The 17,347-nt window shown below is 40.0% G+C and overlaps 1 protein-coding gene across 2 annotated transcripts in view; it reads right to left on the bottom strand.

The window, feature by feature from the left end:
• ARHGEF28 (Rho guanine nucleotide exchange factor 28) overlaps window positions 1-17,347 on the bottom strand; it is a 307,933-nt gene that overhangs the window by 271,269 nt on the left and 19,317 nt on the right. Inside the window, exon 1 of one of the 2 annotated variants that reach the window (XM_032404210.1) lies at window positions 4,475-4,672. The exons of the other annotated variant lie outside the window; for it this stretch is intronic. The gene's annotated coding sequence lies outside the window, so the exon portion shown is untranslated. Of the gene's footprint in view, window positions 1-4,474; window positions 4,673-17,347 lie in introns of those variants that run through there. 2 annotated transcript variants of the gene reach the window in all.

Consider the following 17,347-nt stretch of genomic DNA (forward strand, 5'->3'; position numbering starts at 1 on the left):
CCTCCCTTCCCCTCTGATCCTCTGTCTTGTTTCTCAAATTCCTCATATCAGTGAGATCATGTGATACTTGTCTTTCTCTGATTGACTTATTTCGCTTAGCCTAATACCCTCTAGTACCATCCACATCGTTGCTCTCCAGATGGTTCTAATGACCAGACAGATCTGTGATTCTACATAAACAAGAAAGCACTGCCCCAGATCACAAAGCCTTTCCCAGACACAGACACTGCAATTCAGATGGCTAGAATCTGTGGTTGTCAGTTCATCCCTTCATGCAGTATTAAGAACACCCAGTTTGCAGTGGACAATGAGCTGGGTGCTGGGAGCCCACGGTCTAGTGGGAGACACAAAAGACAACACGTGCCAGTGTTGACAACATCAAGCGCTCTGGTGGACGAGATGCAGCGACCTCTTGAGCACAAGGGAAGGGGGCAGTGGACCCAGACACTAGGACTCATTAAGAACAGAAGTTATGGGACACGCGGCTGGCTCAGTTGGTAGAGCATGCAACTCTTGATCTTGGGGTTGTAAGGCTAAGCCACACATTGGGTGTAGAGATTACTTAAAAATAAATTATTAAAAAAAAGAACAGAAGATAGCCAAGTTTTTGCAGGGAGTAGGGGAGTGAAGTGGAAAGGGAATGGTTCACAGAGGGAAAAGGGATATACAAAGGCAGAGAAGCAAGCATCAAGGTGTGTTCAAGGAGCTCTCAGGAGAGCTGACAGATCCAAAGGCCAAAGAGGAAAACAAGAGCCAGACCAAGAAGGGTCATGTAGACTGACAATCAGGAGGAGCAAGTGGCAGATTCTAAGCAGAGAACAGACATGCTCAGTTTATATTTCAGAAAATGTGCCCTGGGAGCAGAGTGGAGGGATGGTAGCAATGGCAGGAGGAGAGAGGATGCAGATAGAGGAAGCCGTTAGAGTAATCCAGGGAAATGGTGAAGCCTGAACCATCACAGGAAACACGCAATCGGCCATAAGAAGAAGTCCGTGTCAACTAACTCAGGGTCCGCTAGGTTCCACGCTCATCTACAACCTAGATTCTCACTAACTTTACAATAATGCGTGATGGGAAGATACAAGAGCAGCATTTAGAGTGACTCTAGCCAGATCATAGCCCATGACCTAAAGCAGGCCATGTAAGAGCCCCTCTTCTATAAGACAGTTGTTTTCAGTAATAATCTTTTCTGAAAATGCATAATGTCAAGAAACAGCTGAAAATGCATAATGTCAAGAAACAGCAGGAAAATCTTTCTTTATTGAACTACAAATATATAATCATGCCAGTAAAAATAAAGCAAATGTAAACAAAACTTTTAAATGCCTTCCAAGGATCCAATGAAGTCAACTACTAAATTGTGCTAATGCTAACATTTTTCCTACATTCATTTTTCAGTTTCAAAACAATCTAAAAAATGGAATTTCAATTTGAAAATTATTCAAGTTCAATAGTTCAAGTATAACATGTTCACTTTTTTTTACTGTTATGTTAATCACCATACATCATTAGTTTTTGATATAGTGTTCCATGATTCATTGTTTGTGCATAACACCCAGTGTTCCATGCAGAACATGCCCTCTTTAATACCCATCACCAGGCTAACCCATCCTCCCACCCCCTCCCCTCTAGAACCCTTAGTTTGTTTTTCAGAGTCCAACAGGATTAAATTCCTTCACTGCTTTACATTTTACATATTCAGACCTTTTAATTCCAGTATAATTAATGCAGTGTTATATTAGTTTCAGGCATGCAATATAGTGATTCAACAATTCTATACATTACTCAGTGCTCATCACGGTAAGTGTACTCTTTATCCCCATCACCTATTTCACCCATTCTCCCACACCCCTCTCCCTTCTGGTAACCATCATTTTGTTCTCTATACTTAAGAGTCTCCTTTTTGTTTGACTTTTTTCTTTGTTCATTTGTTTTGTTTCTTAAATTCCACATATGCATGCAATCATATGGTATTTGCTGTTCTCCAACTGACTTATTTAACATTTTACCCTCTGGGTCCATCCATGTTGTTGCAAATAGCAAGATTTCATTCTTTTTTATGGCTGAGTAATATTCCTGTGTGTGCGTGTGTGTGTGTGTGTGTGTGTGTGTGTGCGCGCGTGTGCATGCATGCGTGCACACATTTTTTTTTTATCCACCCATCTATTGATTGACACTAGGGCTATTATAAGTAATATTGCAGTAAACATTGGGGTTTGTGTATCTTTTCAAATTAGTGTTTTCATACACTTTCGGTAAATACCTAGTAGTGGAATTACTGGATAATATGGTAATTCTATTTCTCCTTTTTTTGAGAAACCTCAAAAAAAAAAACCCATCACTGTGCTATCATTGCTTATTTCAAACCCACTGTTTATATACACTATTAAGTAATACTACAGATATTGGACACACAAACTGAAACTGAAGCGAGTTTGATTGATGCCATATCTTTTCTAACCTACTCTCACAATTTGTAAAGCTTGTGTTAGGGACCAGCTGAATAAATAGGAGTTGTCATAATTAACTGACATTGTTTTCAATATGAATATTAAAGGGTAAGTCATTAAAATGTGCTAATTTGAAGTTTATATAGATATCAAAATCCAACAGTAACTGTAGCAATTATTTAGAACTTGGACCAACAGTATCATATGACCTCACTGATATGAGGAATTCTTAATCTCAGGAAACAAACTGAAGGTTGCTGGAGTGGTGGGGGTGGGAGGGATGGGGTGGCTGGGTGATAGACATTGGGGAGGGTATGTGCAATGGTGAGCACTGTGAATTGTGTAAGACTACTGAATCACAGACCTGTACCTCTAAAGCAAATAATACATTATATGTTTTAAAAAAAGGAAGAAGATAGCAGGAGGGGAAGAATGAAGGGGGGGGGACATCGGAGGGCGAGACGAACCATGAGAGACTACGGACTCTGAGAAACAAACTGAGGGTTCTAGAGGGGAGGGGGGTTAGCCTGGTGATGGGTATTAAGGAGGGCACATATTGAATGGAACACTGGGTGTTATATGCAAACAATGAATCATGGAACACTACATCAAAAACTAATGATGTAATGTATGGTGATTAACATAATAATAAAAAATAAAAAAATTTAAAAAAAAAAAGATCTTAGACCAACAGAAGAATTTTGGTGGCAAGTAACATTAACAGCTATTGTTCAGAACTGCTGGTACATGGTAATAGCAAAAACCAGACTGACAGCCTTTTCTGACAGTGTTTCCCTGCAGAAAACATGCCCCATTATTATCTGCACCCTGGCAGGTTGGGGAAAGGGGGTGACCACAGCCCACCCTTGGGAAGCCAATGGAAACTGAAGTGGCCCAAGGGGATAGAATCAAGGTCAATGAAGACCAAGTGCAGAGTGATCAAGAATAGAAAGTAGAGAAATCCTGGGGAGTGCCTAAATGAGCAGTCACCAAGTTCAAAATTCTTTAAAATGTAAACAGCCTCCTGGAATGCATAAAAAATGCTGGGAACAGTACAGGTACTGACGTCAAAATTCTGTGCCTAGTCTGGAGCATTTCCTCTAAAAAACAGCCATGAACTTCAAGAGGTCATAACTGACCAACCACTGACTTATCACACTCTTCATCCTGGAAATATTTAAGATGTCAAGCTATATAAATCAAATCAAACACAGCCAGGTGTCTTACATAGGTTGCAGTAAGTGTAAAAGATGAGGCATTTCATGTCACTATCAAGACAAATGTGAAGATACACAGGCAGTGAGAACTTTCGATCAGTTGATTAGAGCATAACCTATTATTACATGTGAACAAGCTGGATTTCCCCCTCCTCACCTTCTTAGACACCATGGCAAAGTTAAGAGAGAAAGGAGTGCCACAGACCAGAGATCAATAAGCTACTGGACCTAGAAAGCACTGCTTAAGTTTTCCTTAGTTTCCTCATCTGTAAAACCAATGGTGAGGTTGTTCAAGGAATTAAAACATTCACGAAGCTGTAAGCACAGTGCCAAACAAAGGGAAAGCAATTAATAATTACCATCTTCGTTGTTAATAGCAACTCCAGAATTCAAAACTGAATTACACACCTGACACTCCCTGTAATAGGGCCCTCAAATGCTATAGGAACTGCTCAGATGGTTGGATAAACCTCATAAGCCTCGTTTTTCCCAACCACACAAACACATTTACACAGGGGCTCTATTTCCTATGGCCTATGGCAATCATGGGCTAATTAGGAGAAGTCCCCATCTTCTGCAGTAGAAACACTATGTGCACCAAACCCAAGACCTAGAAGTGAGATTTTTTAAAAATATGTTCAAGGAGTCTGCTTCTCCCTCTATCCCTCACCCTGCTCATGATCTCTCTCTCTCTCTCAAATAAATAAAATCTTTAAAAATAAATAAATAAAAAATATGTTCAAGATCCAAATCCTTCCCAGGGAGGCACCACAACTCAAAATTCCAGTATATTCAGCATGTACTTACCCAAAATCTTCCATGATAGAGTGTCAACTGATAAAATAATTGTTACCACGGATCATGACTCCCAAATCCAGACAAGATGAGAAAAAAGTTCTTTACCCAGTCTTCACCTTTCCATTTGACCACCAATGCAAAAGAAAAAACTCTTGTCAACTGATTTTGAAGGGACTACCAAATACTAACGCTTGGGGCTCATGAAACATTATTTAGGGGCACCCGGGTGGCTCAGTTGGTTTAAGCTTCTGCCTTTGGCTCAGGTCATGATCCCAGGATCCTGGGATCAAACCCCACATGGGGCTCCCTGCTCAGTGTGGAACCTGCTTCTCCCTCTCCCTCTCCCATTGCTCATGCTTGCTCTAATTTTTTTAAAAAAGAAAACTTATTTAATAAAAGCGGCAGCCACTTACAAACGACTTAAATGTATATATTCCCACCAACAAATGAATTACTAACGAAACCTCTTTTGGTGGTGTTTTTCCTGAAGAGAAGGGAAATGTGCTATTAACAAAATGCTTCACTAATGTTCTTTTTCAAATGGCTTTATACTCTAGCTCAACAATGGAAGAAAAAAAAAAGTGGGGTCTGAAGTGGTTTATTTTTTATTGTTTTTTTCCAACCTCAAGTACAGAACGAGGGATTCCTACCAGAACATGGCCACTCATCAGCCCCTTTCTTATATAATTGGCCTCTTTGATATTTTTCTCCCTAATTTGATTTGGCTCCACATTTTTCTTTCATGTTATTAAATGCACAAGTATTAAATTAACATAAAGACAGAGGAGCTGGCATGGTACCAAATGATCAGTCACTGTTTTTTCACATGTATATTTATAGCATGTATAAGCAATACTAAATCTAGACCATAAATAGCTCTATCTGCAAAATTATCATCATTTAGGGTTGCGAAATTTTAAATTACTCAAAAATATAAAACCAAAGTATTTCCATTTATAACTTCATTTGACTGGCAAACTATCCAGTTTTAACCAGAGCACTGGCATTATCCCCATTTCATAAATGAGGAAACTAAAAGTACAAAAACACCCATCAAGTTCAGCTAGCTTTACACCCCAAAACTCATTTAATTTTAGGATTTTAAGTGGGAACTGCATATTAAGCTAAAGTCACCTATTTAGAATTCAGTTTCTCTAAGTTAGTCAGCTAAGGACTTATTCTTCTTTCCTGTAACTGTTTGGCAGTTTTCTCAACCATAATACTGAAGAAGTTCAGTTAAACTGAATGCTGGACCATGAGACCTCTGTTGGCAGAAATTCTCTTTGTCACTAGAGAGATCAAAGCTCTGCCTAACTGGGGCGCCTGGGTGGCTCAGTCCTTAAGTGTCTGCCTTCGGCTCGGGTCATGATCCCAGGGTCCTGGGATCGAGCCCCGCATCGGGCTCTCTGCTCCGCAGGAAGCGTGCTTCTCCCTCTCCCACTCCCCCTGCTTGTGTTCCCTCTCTCGCTGTGTCTCGCTCTGCCAAATTAAATAAATAAAATCTTTTTTAAAAAAAATTAAAAAAAAAAAAAGCTCTGCCTAACTGATAGTTAAATGGCATTCTAACACAAGGTACATAAAATAAAAAGGCTGCTTAACTTCCATACGGGCTTTTCACATCCTACATGCATCTATTATAGATTGCTCACAGAATCACAAAAGGGGATGGCTGAGGCAAATGAGGACTGAGGTCTGAGTACTGCTGCGGGCTTGTGACTAAGTACCTACCTGATCTGTGCAGATAAGTGCAGAGAAGAAGCCAAGGGAGAGAGCTGGGATGAGGGGCAGGAGCCCAGGTAGAGTGCCCACTCAGCCCCAGCTCACAGCCCCTCTGTCACTCTGCACACTATAGTGCTGGTGTCCTAGACTTGCCATTTTCAAGAACATTAAGTTTTTCCTATTAAGGCAACTCACTTTACTATAGTTTTCACATTTTACCCCATTAAGGATACAAGAATGGGACACTGGTTTGCAAATCCATTGTATTTTTTTCCTACACAATTTTTTTTTTTTATACACCTAGAAAACCTATAATAGAAAACTAGTTTTCTAAGCACAGTTAAAAGCTTATACTAATATCTATAGCAGGACTGCCTCTAATTACATGTCAACCCCTACAAGGATGCCTTCATAAAAATCTAGTCTTCAAAATTACATGTGATAAACTACAAAGTTATACGCCTTTAAATGTCTAGTAATACAAGGCCCACTACCTATACAATGTAATACTACCAGAAATGTTAAAACTTGTAGAAGAAACCACTGTTTGTTTTTTTAAGAGAAAGAGAGGAGCAAGATGGCAGGGGAGTAGGAGACCTAAATTTTGTCTGGTCCCAGGAATTCAGCTAGATAGGGATCAAACCATTCTGAACACCTACAAACTCAACAGGAGATCGAAGAAAAGAAGAGCAGCAGCTCTCTGAACAGAAAAGCGACCACTTTCTAGAAGGTAGGACCTGCAGAGAAGTGAATCCGAGGCAATATTCGGGAAGATAGACAACAGGGGAGGGGGGCCTCCCTCCGCCACTACCAGCAAGTGATAAAGCCGAGGAAAATAAAAATCAGAACTTTCAGAAGTCGACTCTGCTGAGGGGCATCGCACCAGTGGCTGAGGGGGGCGCAGGGGGGTGGAACCCTCACCGGACAGTGTGGTCTCCGGATCCTCGGGGTCACAGAAAGACCGGGGGTGCCTGACTGCGGCAGAGCTCCCAGGTATTGGAGCGGGGAAGCCAGCTACAGAGACGGAGCCGAGGCGTGGGCTCTCAGTCCTGGGTTGCCATAAACCGTGATCCGGGCACAGTCGAGCCACTGCTCCTCCACCAGGGACCCAACAAGCGGCAGATCCAGGGAGACTCCCCTTCCTCCCCCGGGAGGAGCGGTGCGGGAGCGCACCGCCGGGATCTGCTGGGTTTGGAGACTCCACACGGGGTCGGGTGCCAGAGATGGAAACGCGCGGTCACAGGCCGGGTGAGCACCGAGTGCAGCCGGAGACCCGGGGGACGGGAGTGACTGACTGATTTTCTCTGGGGGCACACTGAGAAGCGGGGTCCTGAGTTCTCGGCTCCTCCGGGCAGAGATTGGGAGGCCACCATTTTGACTCTCGTCCTCCAGCTGCATGGAAAGCTTGCAGGGAACAAAAGCTCCCAAGAGCAAACCCGAGCACATTACTTAGCCTGGACCGGCAAGGGTGGCGCAATTCCGCCTCCGGCAAAGACATTTGGGAACCATGGCAACAGGCCCGTCCCCCAGAAGATCAGCGAGAACAGCCAGCCAAGACCAAGTTTACCGATCAATGAGAACGGCAGAACTCCAGCGCTAGGGGAATACTGCACATAGAATTCATGGCTTTTTTCCCATGATTCTTTAGTCTTTCAAAGTTATATTTATTTTTTTAACTTTTTCTTTTATTTTTTTTGAATTTTTCTTTTTCCCTTTTTCAACCAACATCTTATCAATCCCTTTTTAAAAAATTTTTATTTTTCATTTTTAGAGTCATATTCTATCCCTTCATAGTAGTTACCCTTATTTTTGGTATACATGTATATATATAAGTAGTTCTCTCTTTAAAATTTTGGAATAGAGTTTCTCCTAACAGAACAAAATATACCCTAAATCTCTAGTGTATGGCTTTGTTCTAGTCTCCTGCCTGATCACATTCTCTCCCTTTTTTTTTAATCCTCTTCTTTTTTCAACCAACTTCTTATCTTATCAATTCCTTTTATAAAATCTTTTATAATTTTCATCTTTACAGTCATACTGCAACCCTGCATTGTATTTACCCTTATTTTTGTACATATATAAGTTTTTCTTTCTTTAAAATTTTGGGAGGCACTTTCTTCTAATAGACCAAAATACACCCAAAATCTAGTGTGTGGCACTGATCTATGCACCAGCCTGATCATTTTGATCATATTCTGTTTTTTGTTTGTTTGTTTTTATCTTTTTCTTTTTCTTTTTTTTTCTTTTTTCTTTCTTTCCCTTTCTTTTCCCCCGGTTTCAGGTCTCTTCGGATTTGTTTAGTGTATATTTTGCTGGGGTTGTTGTTACCCTGTTACCATTTTGTTCTCTCATTCATCTATTCTCCTCTGGACAAAATGACAAGATGGAAAAAATCACTCAAAAAAAAGAACAAGAGGCAGTACCGACTGCCAGGGATCTAATCAATACGGACATTAGTAAGATGTCGGAACTAGAGTTCAGAATGACGATTTTAAAGTACTAGCTGGGCTTGAAAAAAGCATAGAAGATATTAGAGAAACCCTTTCTGGAGAAATAAAAGAACTAAAATCTAACCAAGTTGAAATCAAAAAGGCTATTAATGAGGTGCAATCAAAAAAGGAAGCTCTGCTAGGGTAAATGAGGCAGAAGAGAGAATTAGTGATATAGAAGACCAAATGATGGAAAATAAAGCAGCTGAGAAAAAGAGAGATAAACAACTACTGGATCACGAGGGCAGAATTCGAGAGATAAGCAATACCATAAGACGAAACAATATTAGAATAATTGGGATCCCAGAAGAAGAAAGAGAGAAGCAGAAGGTATATTGGAGCAAATTATAGCAGAGAACTTCCCTAATTTGGGGAAGGAAACAGGCATCAAAATCCAGGAGACACAGAGTACCCCCTCAATATCAATAAAAATAGGTCAACATCCCAACATCTAATAGTAAAACTTACGAGTCTCAGAGACAAAGAGAAAATCCTGAAAGCAGCTCGGGAGAAGAGATATGTAACCTACAATGGTAGAAACATTAGACTGGCAACAGACCTATCCACAGAGACCTGGCAGGCCAGAAAGGACTGGCAGGATATATTCAGAGCACTAAACGAGAAAAATATGCAGCCAAGAATACTATATCCAGCCAGGCTGTCATTGAAAATAGAAGGAGAGATAAAAAGCTTCCAGGACAAACAAAAACTAAAGGAATTTGCAAACACGAAACCAGCCCTACAAGAAATATTGAAAGGGGTCCTCTAAGCAAAGAGAGAGCCTAAAAGTAACATAGACCAGAAAGGAACACAGACAATATACAGTAACAGTCACCTTACAGGCAATACAATGGCACTAAATTCATATCTTTCAATAGTTACCCTAAATGTAAATGGGCTAAATGCCCCAATCAAAAGACACAGGCTATCAGATTGGATAAAAAAACAAAACCCATTGATATGCTGTCTGCAAGTGACTCATTTTAGACCCAAAGACACCCCCAGATTGAAAGTGAAGGGGTGGAAAACCATTTACCATGCTAATAGACACCAAAACAAAGCTGGGGTGGCAATCCTTATATCAGACAAATTAGATTTTAAACCAAAGACTGTAATAAGAGATGAGGAAGGACACTATATCCTACTTAAAGGGTCTATCCAACAAGAAGATCTAACAATTGTAAATATCTATGCCCCTAACATGGGAGCAGCCAATTATATAAGCCAATTAATAACAAAAGCAAAGAAACACATTGACAACAATACAATAATAGTGGGGGACTTAACACCCCCCCTCATTGAAATGGACAGATCATCTAAGCAAAAGATAAACAAGGAAATAAAGACTTTAAATGACACACTGGACCAAAGGGACTTCACAGATATATTCAGAACATTCCATCCCAAAGCAACAGAATACACATTCTTCTCTAGTGTCCATGGAACATTCTCCAGAATAGATCACATCCTAGGTCACAAATCAGGTCTCAACAGGTACCAAAAGATTGGGATCATTCCCTGCATATTTTCAGACCACAGTGCTTTGAAACTAGAACTCAATCACAAGAGGAAAGTCGGAAAGAACTCAAATACATGGAGGCTAAAGAGCATCCTACTAAAGAATGAATGGGTCAACCAGGAAATTAAAGAAGAATTTAAAAAATTCATGGAAACCAATGAAAATGAAAACACAACTGTTCAAAATCTTTGGGATGCAGCAAAGGCCATCCTAAGAGGACAGTACACAGCAATACAAGCCTTTCTCAAGAAACAAGAAAGGTCTCAAATACACAACCTAACCCTACAACTAAAGGAGCTGGAGAAAGATAGCAAATAAAGCCTAAATCCAGCAGGAGAAGAGAAATAATAAAGATCAGAGCAGAAATCAATGAAATAGAAACCAAAAGAACAGTAGAACAGATCAATGAAACCAGGAGCGGGTTCTTTCAAAGAATTAACAAGATTGATAAACCCCTGGTCAGACTTATGAAAAAGAAAAGAGAAATGACCCAAATAAATAAAATCATGAATGAAAGAGGAAAGATCCCAACCAACACCAAAGAAATACAAACAATTATAAGAACATATTATGAGCAACTATATGCCAGCAAATTAGACAACCTGGAAGAAATGGATGCATTGCTAGAGATGTATAAACTACTAAAACTGAACCAGGAAGAAATAGAAAACCTGAACAGACCTATAACCACTAAGGAAATGGAAGCAGTCATCAAAAATCTCCCAAAAAACAAAAGCCCAGGGCCAGATGGCTTCCCAGGGGAATTCTGCCAAACATTTAAAGAAGAATTAATACCTATTCCTCTGAAACTGTTCCAAAAAATAGAAATGGAAGGAAACCTTCCAAACTCGTTTTATGAGGCCACCATTACCTTGATCCCCAAACCAGACAAAGACCCCATCAAAAAGGAGAATTACAGACCAATATCCTTGATGAACATGGATGCAAAAATTCTCACCAAAATACTAGCCAAAAGGATACAACAGTACATTAAAAGGATTATTCACCATGACCAAGTGGGATTTATCCCTGGGCTGCGAGGTTGGTTCAACATCCGCAAATCAATCAACGTGATACAATACATTAATACAAGAAAGAACGAGAACCATATGATCCTCTCACTAGATGCAGAAAAGGCATTTGACAAAGTACAGCATCCTTTCTTGATCAAAACTCTTCAGAGTATAGGCATAGAGGGTACATACCTCAATATCATAAAACCCATCTATGAAAAACCCACAGCGAATATCATTCTCAATGGGGAAAAACTGAGAGCTTTCCCCCTAAGGTCAGGAACATGGAGGGATGTCCACCATCACTACTGCTATTCAACATAGTATTAGAAGTCCTAGCGACAGCAATCAGACAACAAAAAGAAATAAAAGGCATCCAAATTGGCAAAGAAGTAGTCAAACTCTCACTCTTTGCAGATGATATGATACTTTATATGGAAAACGCAAAAGACTCCACCCCCAAACTGCTAGAACTCATACAGGAATTCAGTCAAGTGGCAGGATATAAAATCAATGCACAGAAATCAGTGGCATTCCTATACAACAACAAGACAGAAGAAAGAAATTAAGGAGTCAATCCCATTTACAATTGCACCCAAAACCATAAGATACCTAGGAATAAATCTAACCAAAGAGGCAAAGGATCTGTACTCAGAAAACTATAAAATACTCATGAAAGAAATTGAGGAATACACAAAGAAATGGAAAAACATTCCAGGCTCATGGATTGGAAGAACAAATATTGTGAAGATGTCAATGCTACCTAGAGCAATCTACACATTCCACGCAATCCCTATCAAAATACCATCCACTTTTTTCAAAGAAATGGAACAAATCATCCTAAAATTTGTATGGAACCAGAAAGACCTAAATGTGAGACAGGAGTCCATCAAAATCCTAAAGGAGAATACAGGCAGTAACCTCTTCGACCTCAACCGCAGCAACTTCTTCCTAGGAACATCGCCAAAGGCAAGGGAAGCAATGGCAAAAATGAACTATTGGGACTTGACCAAGATAAAAAGCTTTTGCACAGCATAAGAAACAGTCAACAAAAACAAAAGATAACCTACAGAATGGGAGAAGATATTTGCAAATGACTATCAGATAAAGGGCTAGTATTCAAAATCTATAAAGAACTTATTAAACTCAACACCCAAAGAACAAATGATCCAATCAAGAAATAGGCAGAAGACATGAACAGACATTTTTCCAAAGAAGACATCCAAATGGCCAACAGACACATGAAAAAGTGCTCAACATCGCTCGGCATCAGGGAAATCCAAATCAAAACCTCAATGAGGGCACCTGGGTGGCTCAGATGGTTAAGCGTCTGCCTTCGGCTCAGGTCATGATCCCAGCATCCTGGGATCAAGTCCCGCATTGGGCTCCCTGCTCCTTGGGAGCCTGCTTCTCCCTCTGCCTCTCTCTCTCTCTGTCTCTCATGAATAAATAAATAAAATCTTTAAAAAAAAAAAAAAAAAACCTCAATGAGATACCACCTCACACCCATCAGAATGGCTAAAATTAACAAGTCAGGAAACAACAGATGTTGGCAGGCATGCGGAGAAAGGGGAACCCTCCTACACCGTTGGTGGGAATGCAAGCTGGGGCAGCCACTCTGGAAAACAGTATGGAGGGTCCTCAAAAAGTTGAAAATAGAGCTACCGTACGACCCAGCAATTGCACTACTGGATATTTACCACAAAGATACAAATGTAGGGACCCGAAGGGGCACGTGCACCCCAATGTTTATAGCAGCAATGTCCACAATAGCCAAACTATGGCAAGAGCCTAGATGTCCATCAATAGATGAATGGATAAAGATGTGGTATATATACAATGGAATATTATGCAGCCATCAAAAAAATGAAATCTTGCCATTTGCAACAATGTGGATGGAACTAGAGGGTATTATGCTAAGCGAAATAAGTCAATCACTGGAAGAAGTATATGATCTCATTGATATGAGGAATTTGAGAAACAAGACAGAGGATCATAGAGGAAGAGAGGGAAAAATGAAACAAGATGAAACCAGAGAGGGAGACAAACCATAAGAGCCTCTTAATCTCAGGAAACAAACTGAGGGAAGCTGGAGTGGAGGGGAGTGGGAGGGATGGGGTGGCTGGGCGATGGACACCGGGAAGGTTAAGTGCTGTGGTGAGCGCTGTGAATTGTGTAAGATTGATGAATCACAGACCTGTATCCCTGAAACAAATAATACATTATATGTTCATAAAAAAAGAGAGAGAGAGAATCCCAAGCAGGCTCCACAAGTGTGGAGCCCGACGTGGGGCTTGATCGCAAGACCCTGAGACTATGACCTGAGCCGAAACCAAGAGTCGACCACCTAACTGACTGAGCCACCCAGGCACCCTGAAACCACTGTCATTTTTATTTAAAAGAAGGAAGCGTACTATAAACTGTACTTGCAGTGCAATAATTCTATATTCAATAAAGATAAGAGATATATTTATCCTACCAAAGAAGGGAAGAGTTGGGAAACCGCTGAATTGAAATCATACAAAAAATATAGGCAGACTATAAAACAAAAGGCTGTGGGTTGTAGTTCACTGATAAAAATTTTACATGTTTTTATTATAGTAATCAAATGTACATAAACCTCATTATGATATACAAACAGATACACTCTCACTCCATATCCAAAGGCAAACACATCCATGTTCTCAATACAAAATGCACAAGTTACTAAATTAAAACTTCTTTGCACACATTCATGTAATTTCTTAATTTAAGGAACACATATTTCTGCACCTGTTTCTACCAGAAGGCCAAGAAAGGCTGCTTCATACAATGGCTATTCCTCCCTGCCAGAGTCCCCAGCTCTAAACATATGAGAACACCCATACCACACCTCTCTCGGCAGTCACTACACAAGCTGCCCTGTGAGGGGGGACCTGTATGTCCTCAGTCAGGGGGCTCTGCATGCCCACATCTCTCATATTGCCTTGAACAGTGTCTGGCTTAAAGCAGATACCTCCTTATGGGTGCTTGGGTGGGGCAATCAGTTAGGCATCCAACTCTTGGTTTCAGCTCAGGTCTGAGATCGAGCCCCACGTCGGGCTCCGTGCTCAGTACAGAGTCTGCTTAAGGGCGCCTGGGTGGCTCAGTTGGTTAGGCAACTGCCTTCGGCTCAGGTCATGATCTTGGAGTCCCAGGATCGAGTCCCGCATGGGGCTCCCTGCTCAGTGGGGGGTCTGCTTCTCCCTCTGACCCTCTTCCCTCTCATGCTGTCTCTCATTCTCTCTCTCAAATAAATAAATAAAAACTTAAAAAAAAAAGACTTTCTCTCCCACTCCCTCTGCCCCTCCCCCCTGCTCTCTTTCTCTAATACAAAAATCTTTTTGAAAAATAGATACATAAATACCTCATTATTTTTTTCATTTGTTTTATTTCAAGGGAGCTCATGCTCATTATAAAAGAATATCATGCTTAATTACATATGCATACAAAACAGAAAATGATAAAAGGCATCCAAATTGGTAAGGAACAGGTAAAACTATCACCATTTGCAGAGGACATGAAAATATGTATAGAAAACCGTAAAGATTCCACAAAAAAAACTACTAGAACTGATAAATGAATTCAGTAGAATACTAAATCAATGTACAGAAATCCATTGCATTTCTACACACCAATAATGAAGCAACAGAAATAAATTAAGAAAGCAATCCCATTTATAACTGCACCAAAAATAACAGAAAACCTACGATACAGACTTAACCAAGGAGGTCTAAGACCTGTATTCTGGAAACTATAAAACAATGATGAAAGAAATTAAAGATGACATAAATGAAAATATTCCGTGCTCATGGATTGGAAGAGTATTGTTAAAATGTCCATCTTATCGCCCCCCCCAAAGAAATGTCCATACTACCCAAAGCAATCTACAGATTTAATGCAATCTCTACCAAAATACCAACAGCTTTTCTCACAGAACTAGAACCAACAATCCTAAAATTTATATAAAACCACAAGACCCCAAATAGCCAAGGAAATCTTGAAAAAGAAAATCAAAGCTGGCAGTATCACAATTCTGGACTTCAAGTTATATTACAAAGCTGCAGTAATCAAAACAGTATGGTACTGGCACAAAAACAGACACATAGTTCAATGGAACAGAATAGAAAAACCAGAAATGGACCCACAACTATGCTGTCAACTAATCTTCGACAAAGCAGGAAAGAATATCCAATGGAAAAAAGACAGTCTCTTCAACAAATAGTGCCAGGAAAACAGGAGAGCTACATGCAAAAAGAATGGAACTGGACCATTATCTTACACCATAGAAAAAATAAACTCAAAATGGATGAAAGACCTACATGTGAGACCTGAAACCATAAACATCCTAGAAGAGAGTACAGGTAAGTAATTTGTCTGACAACGGTCATAGCAACATTTTTCTAGATATGTGTCCTGAGGCAAGGGAAATAAAATTAAAAATCTACTATTAGGGGCCCCAGGGTGGCTCAGTTGTTAAGCGTCTGCCTTCAGCTCAGGTCATGATCCCAGGGTCCCGGGATCGAGCCCCGCATCAGGCTCCCTGCTCCACGGGAAGCCTGCTTCTCTCTCTCCCACTCCCGTTGCTTGTATTCCCGCTCTCGCTATCTCTCTCTCTGTCAAATAAACAAAAAACTAAAATCGTTAAAAAAAAAAAAAAATCTATTAGGACTACATCAAAATAAGAAGCTACTGAACAGCAAAAGAAACAAACAACAAAACCAAAAGACAATCTGTGGAAAGGGAGAAGGTATTTGCAAATGACATATCGGATAAAGGGTTAGTATCCAAAATCTATAAAGAACTCATCAAACTCAACACCCAGAAAAGAAATAATTCAAAAATGGGCAGAGGTGCCTGGGTGGCTGAGTCAGTTAAACGTCTGCCTTCAGCTCGGGTCATAATCCCAGGGTCCTGGATCGAGCCCTACATCGGGCTCCCTGCTCTGCTGGGAGCGTGCTTCTCCCTCTCCCTCTGCTGCTCCCCCTGCTTGTGTGCTCTCCCTCTCTCTCTGCCTGTCAAATAAATAAATAAAACCTCTAAAAAATTTTGTAAAAAAAAAAAAAAAAACGGGCAGAAGATATGAACAGACTTTTTTCCAAAAAAGACATCCAGATGGCCAACAGACACATGAAAAGATGCTCAACATCACTCATCATCCGGGAAATGCAAATCAAAAGTACAATGAGATACCACCTCATACCAGTCAGAATGGCTAAAATCAACAAAACAAGAAACAACAGTAGTTGGTGAGGATGCAGAGAAGGGGGAACCCTCTGGAACTATTGATGGTAAGGCAAACTGGTGCAGTCACTCTGGAAAACAGTATGAAGGTTCCTCAAAAATTTAAAAATAGAACTACCCTACAATCCAGTAATTGCATTACTGGGTATTTACCCAAGTAACACTAAAACGCTAATTAAAATTTAAAAAAGATATATGCACCCCTACGTTTATTGCAGCATTACTTACAATAGCCAAATTATGGTAGCAGCCAATGTGTCCATGGATAAATGAATGGATATAAAAGATGTACACACACACACAGGAATATTATTCAGCCATAAAAAAGAATGAAATCTTGCTATTTGCAACAACATGGATGATCTAAAGAGTATAATACTAAGAAGCCAGTCAGAGAAAGATAAATAACTATATGATTTCACTCATCTGGAAGTGAAGAAACAAAACAAATTAACAACAGAAAAAAAAAAGAGAGACAAACCAAGAAACAGACTCTTAACTATTGAGAATAAACTAATAGTTACTAGAAGGGAAGTGGGTGATGGGGATTAAGAGTATACTTATCATGACAAGCACTGTATAGAATCATTGAATCACTATATTATACACCTGAAACTAATAAAACACTGTATATTAATGATACTGAAATTAAAATTAAAAATGCAAGAAATAGAAAATGAAAATCTACCCTAATCTCTCCATAGATGGGTAAATACTTCATGTATATCTGGCATTAGACTGGGTCTGCCAATACTTACCTTTTAACACTTCTAAAAAGATCTCACCAGATAAAACCATCCTGGCTGAACATGTCCAAAACAGCTACTCCTTCTCACTTCCCTGTAGTAGGCCTTAAATTCATTACCAACAAAAGTGCACT

This window comes from Phoca vitulina, unplaced genomic scaffold (genome assembly GCF_004348235.1).
Source record: "Phoca vitulina isolate PV1807 unplaced genomic scaffold, GSC_HSeal_1.0 scaffold6, whole genome shotgun sequence".
NCBI lineage: Eukaryota > Metazoa > Chordata > Mammalia > Carnivora > Phocidae > Phoca > Phoca vitulina.